The sequence below is a fragment of the Acomys minous genome (assembly GCF_964271855.1).
Source record: "Acomys minous genome assembly, chromosome: 3".
Classification (NCBI taxonomy): domain Eukaryota; kingdom Metazoa; phylum Chordata; class Mammalia; order Rodentia; family Muridae; genus Acomys; species Acomys minous.
The window spans coordinates 119,837,949-119,857,338 of record NC_140485.1 but is presented as its reverse complement, the minus strand read 5'-3'; the positions used below and the strand labels follow the sequence as shown (position 1 = coordinate 119,857,338).

At 41.7% G+C, this 19,390-nt stretch overlaps 1 pseudogene across 1 annotated transcript; it reads left to right on the top strand.

The window, feature by feature from the left end:
• The first annotated feature begins 18,437 nt into the window (after window positions 1–18,437).
• LOC311595266 (ubiquitin-conjugating enzyme E2 L3-like) lies at window positions 18,438–19,016 on the top strand (annotated as a pseudogene). Its single transcript has one exon. The product of its transcript is annotated as a ubiquitin-conjugating enzyme E2 L3-like (transcript).
• The last annotated feature ends 374 nt before the right edge of the window (window positions 19,017–19,390 follow it).

Sequence of the window (19,390 nt, the reverse complement as noted above, 5' to 3'; positions counted from 1 at the left end):
CTTAGACCAAGGAAGACAAGATAGGGAAAGTGGAGTGGTCCAAGGGTAAGAAATATATCAAGCTTCCAAAGACTTAAACCATGAGAACCTTCCAGAATTTTCACTGTCTCTTAAGCAACATCTCAGCCCACTTGTTTCTTTCTGACTCCTGAACCTCAATAAGGCTCATTTCTTCTTGCTTTTCAGATGAAACTACCTTCTTCTCCTCATGATGGGCTTTGGACTTGTCACATGGCCGGAGATATAGAAAGGGATTTTTGCAGTGCTCTCGGGAACTGATGGTGTGTGTACTCAGCAGGTGTTGAACTCCTGGGTTTTGGCGTTCAGAAGTGGTAACGTGTGTGAGCCCAGGGTACATGCTGCCATGGTCAGCATCACTTGGCACTCTGCAAATGTGAGTAGGAAGAAACAAGCACTCAGAAGGGAATAGGAGCTCTGAGGGGCTTTCCTGTGGGTCTGAACCCCCAAAGCCTTATGCAGAGCCCAGATGCAGAGGAGGTAATCCAGGGATAAGCAGAGTCGCACGCTTTGGGTTCACCCTTGTCTCAGGGTTAGGGTGGCATTGTCTAAGTGCAGAGACTGGAATGTGCAGTTGGAGTCACAGTGGGGTTGAACAGTCTTCTTCTTGGGCACCAAAACATTCGCTTGCAGCATCTGCCCTACTGGAGGGGAAGAAGGCTTTGCGTGAAGATTATCCATTTAATGAAGTGATTTTTGTGAATTACTCCACCAGTCAGACATGGTCTTTTCTGGAAAATGAACAGTTTTGCATAAAATGGTCCATTAGTGTCAATGGAGGGGTTCTGACCTCTTCTCACAGAGCACAGTGCTGCTCTGAAAGCCCAGTCAAGTGGAACCAATGGGGCTGGGCCGAGCCTCGATACCCCATGGGATTGCCTGCACTAGGATGCATTAAGAGAAAGCCAGAGTAACGTCTCCTGTTGTGAAAAGTGAACTTGGCAAAGCTGAGTATGTGCCTGAACTCACTTAACACTCTTGACTTCCACAAATTATTACAGAGGCTATTTAAAAATTTTAAACCAGGGTGGCTCTATTTTGCCACAGCAAAAGGCGTGTTTTGCCACACTCAAACTACACACATGTTCCAAACTGTATTGGTGCTAGCGCAGATCAAATCCTTGTGAGCTTAAGGAGCTAATCCTGTTCCACCAAGTGGTTGGAAAAACATTTTCTAGAAAAGTGGGTAAAGCTATTTGGAGTCACTACGAAAAAAAAACTTTTAGATTTCTTTGTATTATTATGGTGTTTGAATTCAGTAAATTATTTGCTTCCTTTTTGCTTTTTGCTTTTTCTTTTCTTTTCTTTTTTCTTTCTTTCTTTCTTTTTTTCCTGAGATAGGGTTTCTCTGGGTAGCCCTGGCTGTCCTGGAACTTACTCTGTAGGTCAGGCTGGCCTCAAACTCACATCCACCTGCCTCTGCCTCCCAAGTGCTGGTATTAAAGGCACCACCATTGCCTAAGGTTGGTTCCTTCTAAACAGTGGAAAATATTAAAGCAAATAGACAAACTTACAAAGAAAAACTATTGTCTGGCCTGGAACTCACATTGTGTGCTAGTCTGGCTTCACATTTCTGACAATTCTCCTGCCTCAGCCTCCAGGAATGGCATGGAGGCTGGGGCTGGAAATCTAGGCATCTACTATGCCCAGCTTTAATGAGTTGTTCACTCTGTACCAGTCAGTGTCTTGCCTGCAGAGTAGTGATCATTTGCTTGCTTGTTTGTTTGTTTGACCATACCAGTGTTAAAAAGTAAAGCTGAGGGAAGTTTATTCTTAAGGGGCTATTGCTTTCACATGACTAGCAGCTGTCACCCAGGCCTCTCTAAATTCAACTAAAACCGAAATTAGTAGGTTGTGTGATCCAGCTTCAGTGCTAGGCGTGTTTGCCTGTCCAGACAGACGAGGACACTGGGTAGGGGTGGCCCTCTGAGTCCTGCAGACAGACCTGAGATAGGCCACAGAGGACGAACGCTTCCCAAGTTTTGCTCGTACGCATCACCTGGGCAATGGTGGGAAGAATAAGAGCCATAACTGAATTAATTGAAGAAGAGAAATTAAAATTCTGCATAAACTCAGGCAAAGTAAGATTGGAAGGTGCTTGCATTTTCCCAGTTACTTTGCTCACGACAGTGACGGAATACGTGGTGAAAGGCACTTGAGGAAGGAGATCTTGTGTTTGAGCTCACGTTTCAGAGGATTTCAGTCCATCCCGGTGGAAGCCATTGTGGATTGTGCGGAGGCAGCTTCTGCAGGGCGCAAAGAGCCTATTGCTTCTCTGGTTCACAGCCCAGAGGACCAGAAGTAGAGAGACCTAGTGGAAGCAAGGCCAGGCTGCAGCCCTCATGGCCTACCCTGGCACCTACCGCACCACGATTCCCCAAACAGCCCTCCCAGCTGGGGACCAAGTGTTCAAACACACAAGTGGGGGACATTTTACATTTAAACTGTAACATCCCCTAAATCAACACGTCCATCACCAGGCCCCTCTCACTGCTGCCAGTGAGAAAACAAAACCTAGAATCACTAACTGAGCTCAGCTCACCCGTTCTCTTCTCCTTCCTCTATTTCAATCCACCCCCCTGTACAGTCACTGGGTGGATCCTGGTTGTACAAATCTAAGCGTTGCCTAGACAACTTAACGTCTAGCAATTTGATGTAAGTTACATTGTAAATGCCCACTATTTGGGATCTTAGTCTAAATTTGAACAATGGAAAACCACTTAGGAAGCCAGGGACCTCCGCTCTATATGCAAATTTAAGTGGCACGTGAACATAGTTATGTTACTTGCAACTACCTTTAATCACAGCTAGGGACTAGGGGTTCTGTTAAATAAGGGATAGTAGATTTTTATAGTTCACTATTTCGTTTTATTTTCTAAATATTAGCCAAAAATATTTTCAAAAAGCACTAAAACATTTATTTGCTTCTAAAAGTATTTTAAATCAAATAATTTTCAGGAGACTGTGGAGGAAAAGCATACAGCAAGAGTTATATTTCTGTTCCTTCAACTGCGAGCTTGTTGAAGTCTTCTTTTACCATTATAACTTATTTGACAAAAAAAAAACCATTAATGTTCATTTCAGTAGAGAAGTTATTCAGTGGTTATGCTTTGTAAATATTACTATTGTTTTAAGTATCTGCATCTTCTCAGTCTTGTTGAAATTTGTAGTTGTTTCAAGTAAATTTGCAAGACTCGCATAAATGCATCAACTACGTTGATTTTTTTTTCTTTAAGAGACTTGTAAGGCAGCAGCAAGTGCCAATAATAATAAATTCTACCATGTAATGTAACTGCCCCTTTCTCTCTCTCTCTCTCTCTCTCTCTCTCTCTCTCTCTCTCTCTCTCTCTCTCCTTTCTTTCCTTCTTTTCTTTTGGATGCTTCTTAGTTTCTATCACCAGCAAATGTGAGGTTGTCCCAGACAATTTCATGAGCAGGGCAGATCGGAAGTGAGGGTGGGCTGCTTGAGCTAATTGATGACCCTCTCCTTCTGATGCTCAGCGTTAGCCTTCTGTCCAGCCACACAGTCTATCGCCCCTGCGAGGCACCAAGATTTCCTTGTGGAATTCTAGCAGATATTGGAAATCGTGGTGGTAAATTAGTGGGGGCCACAAACCAGAAGTGACAGCTCGAGAGCCCGGATGCAGGGGAGGATGCAAGCCTTGCCCACAGCAATTGGCCAGGCTTATCATATGGAGCAATCACAACAGATCTGGGGAAATAATGGGCACCAGATGTTGTCGCTTTGTAGGCTGGAGTTCTCCAGAGACCAGCCATGACAGAGAGGCTCCCTAAAAACAGAAAAGAGAGGCTGTGGCTTATTAATCAAACCAGAGACTGCATGTGGTCATCTATGCCTTCCTTGGTACTGTGGTTTCTTTCCACTGTTAATGAATAGAGAAATAATTTCTGAGTGTGCAGTCTATACATCCTTATCACACAATGTACACACACAGTTCAACTTGTTATTTATTAATGCATTTCTCAGATTAAATGTATCACTTGATTTAGTTGCATTTCAGCAGTGGTATATTGGAGACTGTCTTAGTTGAGTCTTTGGTTTCTCTTTATCTTATTTATTTTAATTACCTCCTACTTTAAGATTTAGTTGTAGCACATTGTGTATTAAAAGTAAGAAAAACAAAACAACAACCAGAGATACCAAAGGTAGGCTAAACCATCACTTCCTTAGAAATTGTTTATGAATCATTGTTTTAGCTATATGTACTTCTTTTAAAATGTTTGTTAATTTTTTGTTAATCATTGTTTTAACTATATGTACTTCCAGATACAGGGCGATAATTTTATACATGGGTGAAATGTATAATAATCAAATTACAATAGTCAGCTTTTCTGTCTTTTTAGACATTTGAAATATTTGTTGATTAAAAACATGTAATAATTGTGTGTGCTTATGAGATAGTGTGATTACCACATGATACATCAATATATTATACAACAGGGGCTGACCAAATCATCATAATTAAGATTATCATTTCCTTCTTGTGCTGTTGCCTTTGAGCACTTCTCTTCTTGTCATTCATAACATAAGCAATAGCTCACCATGAACTACAATTACCACACTGTCCTGAAGAACACTAGGGCTTGCTACTATGTCTGTTTTGACATCCATTTTCCAGCCTCCTTCTATGCCCCTCCTCACACTTTTCCCAGACTCTATTTATTAGCATTTTACATTCAGACAAACATCTTAAGGCCTAAATATAAGAGAAGATATATAGTTTTGTCTATATCTGAATTATTTTTCTTAATGCAATATCATCTATTTATGGCAAACTTTACAAAGTTCTACATGTGCAGACTCTGGGTCTGGTTAATTTTGATGTGTGGTCTTTTGTTATTTGCAAGATTGTAGTTTGCAATACCACACTTCTTTTTTTTAAATTTATTTTATTTTATTTTATTTTTTAATACCACACTTCTTTATCCATCTATCTGTTGATGGCTATGCCGACCCCATACCAGGTAGTATGAGTGTAATGATAAAAGTGGATGTGTGGTATCTCTTTGCAATGTTGATACAGTTTCTTTCAGCTACAGATTCATCATAGAGATAGCCGGACCATATGACAAATCTAGTTTTAGCTTTTTGAGGAGCCGTCATACTATTTCCCATAGTGGCTGTACTGATTTATGTTCTTGGGAACAGTGTATATGTTTCCTTTCCTTGGACTCCTGCTCAGCATTTGTTCCTGATATATTTGCAGAGCTGTGTTAACAAAGGTGAGGTTATATCTTACTGTGGCTTTGACTTACATCTTCCTGGCAGATAATGACACTGAGCAATTTTCATAAACGTGTCGGCCAGTTTATTTTCTTCCTCTAAGCTGTGTCTACCACATCTTTTCTCGTTTTTTAACTGGGCTACTAAACTTTTTAATCACTTAGTCTTTTGAGCCCCTTATATCTGACACATTTTTATGCTTTTTGATAGTTCTCTGAGGATAGTCTGAGGTATCTCAAATTTAGCTCTTGAAAACCATACCCGTGCAATCACTGCATATCACGCCATGGCCTAAGTGAAAACCTGACGGGAGTGCATTTATCTAGACTTGGGATTCGGAAGTTACCTTGTTCCTCTGTCTTTCTCAGTCCTTGTACTCAGTCTATCCCCTAAGACATAGCATTGCCTTTATTCATGTTCTCTCTCTCTCTCTCTCTCTCTCTCTCTCTCTCTCTCTCTCTCTCTCTCTCTCTCCCTCCCTCCCTCCCTCTCTCTCTCCTCCCCATCTCCCATTAGTTTCTTTCCCTTTTCATCACCTCTAGCTTCTCATCAGATACTTTCACTAGTGGAGAATTGCTGTAACCTCCAATACAGCTTGGTTCTCTGTCTTTCTCCTTCCAGCCCATGATCTGACTGTAGAGCCTCTGGGGCTCCTCCCTAGCTTTACATCCCTTATCACCCTACGCTCCCGCCTGCTCACCCCTACAAAGATGCCTGCCTCTGGGTCCCCCTTGATCTCTGTGCTACTGCTGCACCCAAAGGGATGGAAGGCAAGTCAGGAACTAGGGTAACAGTTCAAAGGCTCCTGAAAAATCACAGTCAAGATATGTGGATATAGTTCAGGGGTAGAGCACTTACCTAGCATGCGTAATGTCCTAAAATCCTTTGAGCTGCACATTTTGGGGAGGGAAAAAAACCCAAGCCCTGAACTAAACATTTGATGAGAGAGAGAGAAAGAAAGGGGGTGGGGGAGGGAGGGAGGGAGAGAGAGAGAGAGAGAGAGAGAGAGAGAGAGAGAGAGAGAGAGAGAGAGAGAGAGAGGACATTCTGAGGGTGGACTGTCTTATCTAATATATTATATCTATCTATCTATATTAAATGTCAGATTAGTAGATTACTAAAATTATGGTTTTCTTAGTAGTAAGTATATATTTTAGGTTAGATGACCATAAGAGCACCAGTACTATAAATATACCTGAAAAATATTTACTATGTATCAAACACTGTCTGGAAGCTTCACAAACAACCTTATCAAGAAGTTAGAGTTATTGATGCATTTAAATGTTGTCAAGGAAAATTTCAAAATAAAGTTATATAGGCAAAGCCACATGCTTTCATATACCTACTAACTAAACCAACAACTGCCAACTCTAGACTGACTCTAGATCAAGTTTAGCCCATTCTCTGTTACTACATGTGTCTCCAATAAGCAAAAGCTCAGATAGTATGTCATTTTATCTATCCTAGCCTTATTTTAAGGATGGCAAAACTAAGGTATATAGAAGTTCAGCAACTTGTCAAAGGTCACACAGCAAGTGAGTGGCAGAGCCCAAATGTGAACTTCTGCTAAAGTTTGAATTCATACTCTATTGTATTGCCCCAATATCTTGTGCAGCACCAAGGGTCTTTTATGTTGTTTATCCAAGTGGACCAACCTAGGGACAGATAAAATTACATATTATCTCAGTGTTTCTTTGGGCAGAGAAGTTGAAAGAGGGAAATGAGGAGAACAGAGGAGGGTATGGAGAAGGAAGGAATGGGGAAGAAGTTGAGAAAGTACACTGAAATGGTAGAGCATGTTTGGTTCTAATAAAAGTGTGCATGCACAGAGCTGTCTGGGTTGGATGAGGAGAAGTAGGAAGTAGAAGAAAACGGAAGGTGTGACGGATGAGCAAGCTCCTGTCAAGACCTGACAGGGAAGGCCTACCCTTTTAGCATTCCCTGAAAGCCACTTTCTGTTTTGAGCACTGTCATTACCAGTTGTATGGCTCCCCTTCCTGCCTTTATTCCTAAGTCAGGATTCAAAAGTCAGGAAAGAAAATTATTTTCACATTAGCAACTCATTAAATAGCTCCATACTTGTAGCTGAATCTCTGCTGGATCTCAACGCGTTGTTTTTACACAACTAAATGTGACTTAGCGGCATTGTCAGCCAGGGCTTTGGAAAGGGAGCCCTTCTGTCATGCATATGGTTAAGTAGGTGGGGTGGGCTGTGTTGCAGTCATCCATCATCTTCCATCAATGTCAGTGCCACCTGCAGAGACGCAGCCAATGGGCAGTCAGTCACCCAGGCCTGACAGCTGGCCATCCGTCCCAGGTGGGAGTTCTGCTGACTTTCTAAAGCGTTAGTGTCTGTTGTTGTTGTTGTCGTTGTTGTTTTACTACCTGAGAGTTGCAGGAAGCTATCCTTCCTCGGAAATGCAAGATATCAACAATTATATTCCCTTCACAAAGTTGGTCAAAGTCAGGCTAATCAATGATGGACTTGCTCTGTCCTTATCTAAAATTATGGCACATCATCATAGACGAGCGGAGGCAGGGCTTGTGGCCATCAAAGAGAAAAAGGAAAGAAAGAGGGGAAAGACTCCAAAGAGTGAGTTCCAATCACTCATATACATACATACACACAGACAGACAGACACAGACATAATACATACATAAACATATGCATATATGTGCATACATACATATACACATATGCACATATACACATAGCACATACATATACACATCTGGTAGGTGGAGAAAATCCCAAGGGCTGCAACAATTTTACACACACACACACACACACACACACACACATATGTATGTATATATATACACATACATAACACACACACACATGATTATTTGGTTGATGAACAAACATCAAAGTCTCCAACCATTTTATTTTTTTCTCTCCTAGTTTATATTTGTCCCAGCAAGATCTTTTAAGCAGTACAAAAATCATGATGTGGTTACATTCTATTTTTCTTTAAGTGAACAATTTACAATGAGTATACATAGAAAAACATGCTCCCCAATACCCTCACATGATCAAATGTTTTATGTACTATGGGTGAAAAACAAATTATTCCCAAGAACCCACATACATTTGTAACTAAGCAACTTGTTATAGATTAACAAAATGTAAGCAAGAAAGGTAATTTTTTTTCAGCCAGTTTCTCTTTTTTGGCAGGCTGTAATGTGCAGTTACAAAGAAAAAAATCATTTTATTATTTTTTCTTTTAAAGATACTTTTTATTTTATGTAATTAATTTATTCAGATTATCGCTCAATTGTTTCCCCCTCACTTGTATCCTCCTGTTCCTCCCTCCCTCCCACTTTGATCCTATTCCCCTCCCCTAGGTCTGTGACCGAAGAGGACCTCTTCCCCCACAATATGGTCATAGGCTATCAAGTCTCATCTTGGTATCCAGCTTATTCTCTCTCTGAATGCCGCCAGGTCTCCCCACCAAGGGGAGGTGGTCAAATATGGGGCACAAGAGTGCATGACAGAGTCAGTCCCCACTCTCCAGCTGTGGAGAATGTCCTGTCCATTGGCTAGATCTAAATAGGGGTTCAATGTTTACTGCATGTATTGTCCTGGGTGGTACAGTAGTTTGAGCAGACCCCCCTGGGTCCAGATCCACTCATTATGATATTCTTCTTATAGGTTTCTAGGACCCTCTGGATCCTTCTATTTCCCCATTCTCCCATACTTCTCTCAACTAGAATCCCAATAGGAAGTCCTCATGGTATATCCCATTTGGGCTAGTGTCCAGTTATAAGTGAGTATATACCATGTGAGTCTTTCTATGTTTGGGTTAACTCACTCAGTATGATCATTTCTAGTCCCATCCATTTGTCCACAAATTTCAGGATTTTCTTGTTTTTAATAGCTGAGTAGTATTCCATAGTGTAAATGTACCACAGTTTCTTTATCCATTCTTTGACTGAGGGACATTTAGGTTGTTCCCAGGTTCTGGCTATTATGAATAAGGCTGCTATGAACATGGTTGAGCATATGTCCTTCTTGTATGGTGGAGCATCTTCTGGGTATATTCCAAGGAGTGAAATAGCTGGGTCTTGAGTATTCCCAGTTTTCTGAGAAAGCACCAGATTGATTTCCAAAGTGGTTGTACAAGTTTGCATTCCCACCAGCAATGAAGGAATGTTCCTCTTTTTCTACATCCTTGCTAGCATGTGCTGTCACTTGAGTTTTTGCTCTTAGCCATTCTGATGGGTATAAGATGGAATCTAAGAGTCATTTTGATTTGCATTTCTCTCATAACTAAAGACATTAAGCATTTCTTTAAGTGTTTCTCAGCCATCCGATATTCCTCTGTTGAGAATTCTCTGCTTAGTTCTGAGCCCCATTTCTCAGGTGGGTTATTTGGTTTGGTGGTGTTTAATTTCTTGAGCTCTTTATATATTTTGCATATTAGACCTTTGTCAGATGTAGGGTTGGTGGAGATCTTTTCCCAGTCTGTAGGCTGTTGCTTTGTTCTGTTTTCAGTGCCTTCTGCCTTCCAGAAGCTTCTCAGTTTCATGAGGTCCCATTTATTAATTCTTGACCTTAAGGCCTAGGCTGTTGGAGTTTTGTTCAGGAAGTTGTCTCCTGTGCTCATGTGTTGCAAGCTTTTCCCCACTTTTTCTTCTAACAGATTTAGTGTCTCTGGTCTTATATTGAGGTCTTTAATTCACTTGGACTTGAGTTTTGTGCATGGTGATAAATATTGGTCTATGTGCATTTGTTCTACATGTAGAAATCCAGTTAGACCAGCACCATTTGTTGAAGATGCTATCCTTTTTCCATTGAATAGATTTGGCTTCTTTGTCAAAAATCAAGTGTCCATATGTGTGTGGATTTATTTCTGGGTTTTCAATTTGATTCCATTGATCAACCAGCCTATTGCTATGCCAGTACCATGCTGTTTTTATTGCTGTTGCTCTATAGTACAGGTTGAGATCAGGTATGGAGATTCCTCCAGAGGATCTTGTATTCTACAGAATTATTTTAGCTACTCTGGGTTTTTTTTTGTTTTTGTTTTTCCATATGAAATTGAGAATTAATCTTTCAGTGTCTTTAAAAAATTGTGTAGGTATTTTGATAGGGATTGAATTGAATCTGTAAATTGCTTTTGGTAAGATGGCCATTTTTACTATGTTAATTTTGGACCCAGTAATTGGGTTAATCACTGTAGTTAATAGGAATTGTATTGGCAAAGCTCTTATAAGCAAACAGCAAGGGAGAACTTAACAGTTACTTAACAGGGTTTTATACGACTTAGGAGTACTTAGAGACGATGACCCCTAAAGAGGGAAAAACTTCACTTTTATGCTTATGTTTTGGGAAGATAACCAGGTGGGAAAGTGATTGGTATGATCTAATGGTAATAAAATAATTCTAGCAAGGCTATTCAGGATTTTTTTTCTTGTTTCTCTTTGAGACAGGGTCTCGTGAAACACAGTCCACCCTCAAACTTGCTACATGGCCAAGGATGACATTGAACTTTTGATCCTGCTGCCTTCACCTCCCAAGTTCTGGTACTGCATGCTTATGTCACAAACCGCACCCAGCCAGCACGTGCTATGCAGGGGCTCTGTAGCTGAGTGCAACGCCATTATGTACAGATCACTTATTGCTTCTCTATATGACACCTCTTTTTGTCAGTTTTAAGGCGGGATGGCTGTCACATAGTAGTCTTTGGACACTTCACTGACTGTTGGAGAGGGAAGGTCTCGGGCTTTATGGTTAGATGTGGAGGTGAAGTGAGGAACTCTACTTGCTGTGACCCACCTCAGAGAAGAGGGATTTCACTTTGTATGATCTACTTCAGGGAGAAATGAGAGTTGAGGAGTCAGGGAGAACTGTTGTCTCTAATTCTCTATCTCACGGCCAAGTACCCAGCACGTTAAAGCCCTAGTCTTCAGAGTATCATTTTCTGAGCCCCCATGCAACAAAGTATCAAGGATTTCAGTCAGTCAAGAATTATCCGTGGAATTAAGGGTGACGCCAACTCCACCCTAATCATATATATGATTAAGAGTGGAGAGGTGTTTAAGCTCCTCAAAGAGACATTAGAATGAATGACAGAAACAGAGCGAACAGTGGCTTCTGCGGGAGCGACAAGGTGTCTTTGTCCATGGCCTTCCCATGGGGTTAAACAATTTATACTTAGAGGCCTGTGAGTGTCCGAAAGCCTGCCTGGCAAGACTGAAAGGAGCCCTACCGAGCATAGTAATAATGTGCTCATTTCACATTTCACTGCCAGGACAAAACTGGTGTAGTCCGGGAACCGTTCTGCTCACTGAGGACATGTGTGTAAGGAAGTTTGGTTTTCTTTTTGCTTTGCTTAGACCTGTCCAGAACTGGTGGCCCCAAAAATGGCAGTGCTTAAAGAGAAGAAAAATTATTTCTGATTCAAGTAAAGCCCTAAGCGACACGGTGGCTTTGCTCTGTGTGGTCACTCAGAACTACATTTCTTCTTTCCTGCAGTTGAAGCTGGTCCCAGATAAGATGAAAGCAAGGTCAGGGCAGAGGTTGGTTCCCTTTTATATAAATGTCTACATCCCCTCAGCACATTTCATTGGTAAGGTTTTGGTCACATGACCTCATAGTTACATGGAAAGCTGGGAAATGTAGTCCATAGCTAGGATTAGGGTCACCACAGAAGACTAGAAAGAATAGATTTGGAGGAAGAATTTGCCATAAACAGTAAAAAGTGATGCAGGAGTATATGGTAAACAAGGAGATAGACTGAGGTGATCAGATTTAGATTCAAGGAATTCCCTTCAAGTGTGAAAGGAATACTGAAGTGTCAGGGTCACCCACTAGGACGCAGTGACAAGTCAGTATTCAGTTGTGAAATGTTGACAGTCTGAACCGATGCTTCTTTGAAGATAGATGAGGACACATCGTGTTTCCATGGGTCCCTAATTCTGGAGAGGTCCAAGCATATTTTTTAAAACATCTCCCTACACATGCACAGAGTGGACATTGATGAAACCCCAACAGTTCTGAAGCCGGGAGGGAAGAACTGTGTCTGAAGCGTGACAGGTAAAGAGCAGCTGCTTTCTATAATGCAACACATAATAACTAAACCAGAGTGCTACAGCCTTCCTTTCCATTTTAAGCCTGGAAAATTGTTCTCTGTACTGCCCCTCCCCCCCCCCCGTCCCCCTCCTCACTTAGGCCCATTTTCTTCTGGGTGCCTGGTGACTGAAGATCCGCAAGCCACTTGCAGCTGGTAGAGGTAACACATTAGAAATTAATTTTTCCTGTCATAATAACAAAGTGGGGAGCAACAGCCTGGGCATAGTTTTGTATGGGAAACCCCACAGAAATAGACAGCTGAAGGAAACTGTGCCTTTCCCTAATCTTCTTGTCAGGGAGAGTCATCTTCAAAGGATCAAGAGAAAAAGGAAAGGAAAGGAAAGAAAAGGAAAGGAAAGGAAAGGAAAGGATAAGAGAGGAAAGGAAAGGAAAAGAGAAGAAAGGAAAGGAAAGGAAAAGAAAGGAAAGGAAAGGAAAGACCTGTTGTTTTTGGTCATCTCATTTTTAGGCACAATTTAGTTCTGTTATCCCACCCTTGGACCATGTTTTTGCCTAATGGAAGTGGGAACACCTAATTCAGCGTCTTGGGGATATAATTTCTTTAAACTCAAGTATCATACAGTAACAGCAGCTCAGGTAACTATACAGGTTGTTTTCTTGGTTTGCCCATCTTGACGTTATGAGAAAAAAAAAATTCCCCCTAGTACCACATACCTGGGTTTGCCTCTCAAGTTCTAGAGATGGTAATTTAATTGGAGGGAAATTAAGGGGGAGGGAAATGAGATTCTTTTATGGAACAAATTAATTGACTTAAGCCAGTGAGCATACCCAGTAACAGCATTGCATAAACTTGGGAGAATAAAAATAGAAGTTGAGGTCCTCAACTGGCAGGATGATGAAATCAGCTGTGCACAAACTAACAAGGCCTCAATACTTTGCTAAAATCTCCATGTCTTGGGATATGAGGAAATGGGCTAATAACATAAGTTCAAGTCAGTATTTTTGTTAATAAGGAGAGCAATACTAAAATACTGCCCCGCTCTGAGCTAGAGACCCAACCCAGGCAGGACCTTGCTCTTGCGAGGCAAGTACTGTATCACCGAACTAGATCCACCAAACACATAACTATGAGGCAACTTAAAGAAGGGAACGCTTCAGAGCCCTCCAGGAGGAGAAATGTTTCAAAGGTGCAGGCTGCTTCCATGGGACACAAAGCCTTCTGGGTGCTCACAGTGCCTTTGGGAGCTTACAGAAATCGATTGTATTCTACCTATGAGAGAAAACATCTAACGTTCTAAAGTCATTAACACCACTAGGATGGGAGGGGCATTACAAAGGCCCAAGGAAGCAGAGTCTAGGAAAGCACTGATGTGGCACAGAAGTTGCTCCTTAACCCTTACCCTCCATTCCATCCTTCCTTTGCAGGCGTGAATTAATGCCTATACTTCAGCTCCCCCGAGTTCAATGTCAACCAGTAGGGGTTGCTAGAGGGCGGCCCAGGCTTTTCTGGTGTGTGCGGAAGCAACTCCAGGGACAGAAGGCAGCAAACTCCAGAGAAACAAAGCCTTGGTGAGGGCATGGCTTCCCAGCCTTACATAGCACAGTTCTGAGACATGAGCTGTTCTGAATCTAGAGAGTTGGGGGTGGGTGGGGGGAGCAGGGGGATAAACAAGTGTTAAGTGGCTTTCCTTGTTTGCACTCATTTCTGTGAATCTTCCTGTACAGTTTCTCCTTGTGGACCCAAGGCCTGGGGAGGTCTGGTGAGGTGGAATGCCAAGGGGTAGGGGTGGGAGTGGGGGTTTTGATTGAAGTCATCCTCCTAAGCCCACCTAACTTTGAGAGAAAAGTTGAGTCTTAGGTTGCTCCTTCCTACAGGGGTGAGTTTTTCATTTTCTTTTGTGCCAATTTTTTAAACAAAGCAAGATTTACTTTGCAACATTAGTCAGACATCATCAGAATGGGCTTCTCTGAGGTAAGTTTCACTACCAACAAACAAATGGAAACTTCAGTAGAGAGGTTCTACGTCTAATAAAATGCTGCTGCTCTCTGGTGACAGTTTTAGCAAAACAGCCCTTGAATGGCTGCCGCTCGTAGCTAAAAGGGCAGTTCCAGGAACTCTTACTTGAAGTGGCATTTACTGTACTGCTGACACCTATTGTGTTAAAGGGTTTTTGTTTTGTTTTTTGTTGTGTAGTGTGTGTGTGTGTGTGTGTGTGTGTGTGTGTGTGTGTGTGTGTGTTTCTGGCCCAATTGTAAATGTTTTGAATTTAAAAGACACCCAAATTCATTAAATGTGTGAAATGATGGGAAAAAAAGTGTGAAATTGTAACAGTCGGTTTGTAGTTGATTAATAGAAATCCCTTCTAACAATCACCAGACCCTTCCGGGGGTCATTGGAACTGAGCAGCTGTAGAGACAGCAGGAGCGGGTTAGACACTGCCCAGTGAGGGCTCATGGAGTTCCAGACAAGTGGGCAGAGGCCCATGCACTCTGGCTCTGCTGGCCTCTGGGAGAGGCTGGCTGCAAGGTCAAATGAATATGCAGATTGCCCGGCAAGGTGCTGCTTTGCCCTTGAAAGGGGTTGTTTTAAAGATGTATGAAGGCTTCAAAGTGGATGAAGTCACCCGGGGAGGAAACTGGTCACCTTAGTCCTGGGTAAGCTGCTTGCTCAGGGACAGTCTGGACTCTTAGCTTGACCAGTTGTGCCACGAGCAGAACTTGGTATTTTGATGCATGGCAACAACTTTGGCGAGTCTCGAAAGGGGCTACATAATGAACACAAAGTTTGGCAATTGATTGGAATGTCGGGATCCCATTTGCCACCCTGCCCCCCCAATACAGACCAACCCTGACAAGGGCAAGGAAAGGAAATGAAAAATCACTAGCTTTGGGGAAAACATTTTCCCCATATTTTTTGGTCTACATCCACCCCAAACCTGTAGTGTCTTTGAAACTCTGCTGCAGGCTACCATTCTTGAGTTAGTTTTTGCCTTCGAAGAGGTACAAAGGACACATCAAAGAAAATGTCCTCATAGTGACATAAGGATAGAATAATGGTGACCTAGCAGCTAGAGTCTTGGCCAAATGCTGAAAGTAATTCACGCCACTCACTAACAATGGGGAATGTGTGACAATGATATATACCAGGAGACAAGGACAACCACTTTGCAGGGCTCGGATGCCCCACAAACCCAATTGTAGGCAGATCAATACTGTCATAAGACAATTATCAAAGACCATCACCACATCATATTTTCATACCATAAGCAGCTCAAGGCGCCAGGGATGGCTTTGCTACAGAAAGCACACAGCATAAATTTGAAGGGTGTGAAATTGACATGATTAATAATTATAGTTATTAGCACATGTGCCAGCTGCTCATGTATGGTTTATCCCTTGATTTATGGTGCCATAAATGCCCATCTATCCCTCTGATGCTGAATCAAGGGGGCACACAACCGTGGGCAGAATGAGTCACTCTCTTTGCCAGGAGTTTCATCAAAATAAAAGGGAAAAAAAGTGGGCTTAAAATCTCCCTGGATCGCGAGACACCTCGGTGAGAGGGAAGCTGTCTTTTGTTTGCCTGGCTGCTTTATGGGCTGCTGAAACCTGTCTGGTTAATGTTCCCAAAGCCTTTGAAGTTTGGACGGCAGCTAACAAGGGGCTATAGTTTTCCAGGCCCCCTCACTCTCTGAGCTGTTGCCAGGCTGCAAACAATCAGTCTACATATTACAGACAAACCCACGATGGCCAACAATGGAAGAAGCAAAAGAAAACTAATCTCTGGGAAGCTGTGGTCATCAGATGCAATTACAGACGAGGGTTTTCCTGGGCTTCAAGAAACGTTTTGATGACTTCGTATGCTTCTATTACAGATCTGGAAATTGACTGAATATCAAAATGTATTTTAAGATCTGGTTCCTCAGCAAGCATTGTCATCTTTAGGACGAAAAGACTACTCCATACAATTCAAGTTAAAGCATGTGAATTTCCTTCCCTGTGACCCTTCTAAAGCATGGTTTGTGGGGATCAGTTGCTACTTATGACTCACACAATGTTACTATTGCAAGTTTGAGGGGGAAAATGAGAAAGGATAAGGACAAGAATGAGATGTTTCAGATATTTGATCCTTGGCTTACTTTTCTTTTTTGAGCCCCATGAAAAATGAGGGCAAAGCAGGCAGAGAATGCAGTTAAGATTTTGCTTTAAATTTTTGAGTCATCATTATTCAGGTTTATAGACATTAGAGGGATGAACAATATGTCAGAAGAAAATACTTTGAAAGGCAGAGTAAAGCCAGCACATCAAACTTATAGACTGCAGAGCACACCCAGGCTTGCAGAAGACGACAGAAAATGTCCTTGTAAGAGTCCCCCACAGGCAAAGATGACAGAAAATGTCCTTATGAGAGTCCCCCACAGGCATCAGAAAGTCCTGAGTTTCCTTTCTGCCAGGTTTGTGGTTCCCTCACCTCTTGTGTTGGACAGCAGTCCTGGGAGCCCAGGCTTGCAGTGTAGGCGAGGTTAGGCTATAGGGGCTCCTGCCCCTCTCTCCTGAATCCAGCAGCTACCATCGCCAAGATCAAGGGGCCGTTTATGCTGCTAGGAGATCCATTCTGACAGACCATGCCAATGCTTACAGACTTTTTAGAATGATGTACACTGAAGTATGGCACTCTAGAATGTGACTATAGAACTCAGATCCACCTCCCATGTGATTAGAATCTCCCACAGAAGACAGACAAATTGGAAAGACCAGCAGATACAGCAAAGGGGTTCTCAGTGATAATTCTGAGTGTAAGTTAGAAAAGACTGCCAAACATCAGGACTTTAAAAGTATCCCAGATAACCTAAGGGACACCAAATCCCAGGTATCTTGAGAAGAGATGCTTAAAACAAGTAATTCTTCCATAAAAAACAGTTTTGCTCACTAATGCATATAGGTCAGTGGTTCTTAACGTGTGGTTCATGACCACTTTGTGGAATTGAATGACCCCTTCACGGGGCTTGCATATCGGACATCCTGCATGTTAGATGTTTACACTGTGATGAATAACAATGGCAAAATTACAGTTACGAAGTAGCAAGAAAAATAATTTTATGGTTAGGGAATCACCACAACATGAGGGACCGTATAAATGGTTACAATGTTCGGAATGTTGAGAACCACTAAAGTAGATGAAAGTGAGAGTCTTTAACCCAATATTTAGCAAGTGAAATATAAGCAGAGTGTTCACTGTATGAACTGATAACAAATTTCCAAGAGATCTTTCCAGATGAGTGACTTGTTTCAAATGTAATAAGGTTATATGCATCACATATTCTAAACAGTATTTTGAAGGTAAATCATCAAGAGCAGTTTGCTATCATTTTTCGCTGCAAGAAAAGTCAGGAGATACATTTAAAAGCAAAAGATAATTTTTATGAAAGTCAACCTCATAGTGAAAAATATATTATTGGAAATATTTAAAATTCAAATCTGGTGAAGGAATGTGTAATTTTTTATTTGCTTAAATATGCCCAACAAAGTATATAGTCATGAAGATTTATTATTTAATGATAACAATAGCCATTATGTAAAATTATAAATCAGCTTAAAATAAAAGAACTTGCTCAAATAAAAATATAAGAAAACATATGTAGGGATAATGGAATCTTCACGTATATATGTTTCAGACCTGTATTTCCTACATATATAGAGTCTATAGTCTTCACTTGTTTTTAAATATTTTCGAGATTATAATCACAACATTTTCCTCCTCCCTTTTCTCCCTCCAAACCCTCCAATATACCCCCTACCATGCTATCTTTAACATGCATGGCCTCTTTTTCTGTAATTGTAAACACACACACACACTCTCCTAAATATATAAATATACTTAGTGTGCTCAGTTTTATAATGTTACTTATATAAATATGACTTCAGGGCTGACCAGTTAGTATTGAATGATCAATCAGGACACTCTTCCTTGGGACTGTTTTTTTTTAGACTTGAGCTTTGAGATATGAATAAGTGTTATAGTAGCAAAAAATTTATGTAAATTGCATGAAATGAAACTGAAATAGTGTATAAGTTAAAAACCACGAAGACAAATACTGCATTTCCTCTTCTATGTCAAAAGTGTGTTTCAGGAGCAGCACCAGATCCAAGATGGCTGCCAGCAGGAGGCTGATGAAGGAGCTTGAAGAGACCCACAAATGTGGAATGAAAAACTTCCCTAACATCCAGGTTGATGGAGCTAATTTATTGACTTGGCAAGGGCTTATTGTTCCCGACAACCCTGCATAGGATAAGGGGGCCTTCAGAATCAAAATCAACTTTCCAGCAGAGTTTCCACTCAACCCATCCAAGTTCACATTTAAAACAAAGATCTACCACCCTGACATCGATGAGCAGGGGGCGGGTCTGTCTGCCAGTCATTAGTGCTGAAAACTGGAAGCCAGCCACCAAGACTGACCAAGTGATCCAGTCCCTCATAGCACCGGTGAACGCCCTCCAGCCCCTCAAGCACCTGCTCCGGGCTGACCTAGCTGAAGAATACTCTAAGGACCGTAAAAAAAAAAAAAAAACCTATAAGAATGCTGAAGAGTTTACAAAGATATATGGGGAAAAGCGACCTGTGGATTAAAATCTGCCATGAGTGAGTCCAGCAAGTTTGAGGAGAGACCCCCTAGCAGTGCATTCAGATACCGGCAAAGCAGGACTCTGTGGAAAATTGATGTGTGCCACCACCTGGCGACCACTTGTGGCAGTTACTAACGCTCTACAGTTTTCTTAATCAAAAGTGGTCTAGGTAACCTGTAAAGAAGGATTAAAAAATTCAGATGTTCTTAAAAAACAAAAGTGTGTTTAAGGTTTAAGTGTGTGTGTGTGTGTGTGTACATAACGAAACGAGTAAGGAAATCATGAGCAGAGACGAAGATCTCAAGGGAGACAGGAAGCAAAGATGGTAATGGTGATAGAGTGTGTGTAACATGGAAGCAGAAAGGAAAACTAACTCACAGAAAAGATGGAGCCTCGAGGATGTGTGGGGGTGGGGCGGAGGTGGGGTTGGGGTAGGGGGGTCAGTCCAGATGGAGAATGAATGA